At 41.1% G+C, this 1875-nt stretch overlaps 1 protein-coding gene across 1 annotated transcript in view; it reads left to right on the top strand.

Moving 5' to 3' along the window:
• Positions 1 to 1875, top strand: part of LOC109539475 (heterogeneous nuclear ribonucleoprotein L) — a gene marked incomplete in the record, with an annotated part of 79411 nt that overhangs the window by 69199 nt on the left and 8337 nt on the right.

The following is a 1875-nucleotide window of genomic DNA, read 5'->3' as shown; positions in this document are numbered from 1 at the left end:
CTTGCGAAACGTTAAGAAGAAATTCTACCGAACGACGGGCTAAAAACCCGACAAACCCATTAGTTTCAAGGAATGGCCTCGAAAGTCTATCTCTTTTGATACTTCTATCAATGTCTTGTGGAAAATTCTGATATCTATCTTATCTGAAGCTTTATACTTTTAGGGAAGCGTTTGCAATGAATGAAGACAAAAGGAAGTTCCAATCTCTGCTTTTTGGATTGACTAAAAAAGTTCGATTTTCGTCAGTATGAGTCGTATTCGGAAACCTTTGCCCGAATTAATCATCCCTCTTAACTTTATTAACAAAGCAATTTCAACTGAGCATTGAATATGAACAAATTGCGCCTGTTATTCAGGCCGGGGTTTTATTAAAACCTGCCGTTAGTAATTACCTGCGATTTTTCTTCCGGCGGCTGAGCAATTGAGAGCAGCAGCTCCGCGACTTTCAAATTGCCCTTAAAAGATGAAAATTCGTAGATTTTTTTTAATGAGATTCCTCGAATCTGTTACGAAACTAATTTCATTCAAGGGAATTATGCATTTTTCTTCGATGAAATATCGCAAGGCGCTTAAGTTAATGGGAAAATACTCAGAGAGATGGAGATGTTGCAAAGCAAACATAGATGTGGTTCGTCTCTTTGCAGCTTTCAAACGCTCTGTGCAATAAAAAGCAGTGTTTCTGAGGGATGCAAAAGCGTCTTGCACACGTCTTGTAAACCGGCGATTTTTCGTGTTGCAAAAGCAGTGACCGGCCGGGTACATCAAGCAAACTCCCTCCCGAAAGAACAGAGAAAAGGTTTTAAAGTGGATTTACGAGCCGAAAGCCACTGTCGAACCTCGTTACACCTTTCACATATAAATCCCCATTTGGGGATTTGGGGTGTTGTGAGACCAGAAGCCCCCAGACAGCGGGGGGCGCAAATCGTTGTTTATTTTTGATTTGTTTATATGGCCTGTTTACCCCCTAGGTGACGTTAACGCGGAAAATATACGGGAGATCTACTGTAAATTGGTGTTGGGGCTTTTGGGGTGTCATGTTTCCTCATTTGTTTTCCTAAGGGTGCCTGCCAGAAGTTCCACATCTGGATGGGGGCGATCTCTCGTCCCCCCACAAGCATTAAACTAGATTAGAAACCGCGCTAGTTTATTTTGAATTAGGGCCACTATTTGTCAACGTTTCGCCTATTTACCAGTAATGAATACTGGTTCATTCGACGACTTTTTCTAGTGCATGAGCCGAAAATCTCCAGCCGAAGAACCTGGAAGAAGAAGAAATAATCTACTGGATAATTTCAGGCCGATTTAGGGCGTAATTACAATTAGAGAGCGGGGCTTGGGGCTTGATGGGGAAGCGAAAACTGTTCTAGAGTAAGAAACTTTCCCGATTAACATGCACAAAGTTTACCTGGATTGCATGCTGGTGCATGCTGATTAAAACCATTTTCAGCATCCACTATACAAGGTTTTTTTCCAAGGCGCCAAGAAAAACGTTGTTGCCCAACTAATGGCAAAGTCCCAGTTTTTACTGAAAAACACTGTCAATTTGGAATCACCCAGTATGGCTTTGTATTCGAAAATAGATTATGTTGATGATAGCTGGTGAAACACGTCCATTGGGCTGAAATGGCATCTCAAAATTTATGCCGCAAATGCAAATAACCACCGACCATTCGACCGCAATCAATAATCCGCATTTGTAACAACCATATTGGGTGAAATGCAAATGTCCATCGGGGATTTACTCAAAATTATAAACAAATTTAATACGCGAATGGGTTTTGATGTGCGGATTTAGGGCAATTGCGTTTGATTATTGTGGGTTTTCATGCGTTTTCGCCTTGATGATTTTGTCGACTAACTAGCTTGGATTTTTTT

The sequence above is a fragment of the Dendroctonus ponderosae genome, unplaced genomic scaffold (assembly GCF_020466585.1).
Source record: "Dendroctonus ponderosae isolate FM_Combo_2020 unplaced genomic scaffold, Dpon_F_20191213v2 Dpon_F_20191213_8, whole genome shotgun sequence".
Lineage (NCBI taxonomy): Eukaryota > Metazoa > Arthropoda > Insecta > Coleoptera > Curculionidae > Dendroctonus > Dendroctonus ponderosae.
Note: the sequence above shows the minus strand (reverse complement) of the source record. Positions and strands in the feature narration are given on the sequence as shown.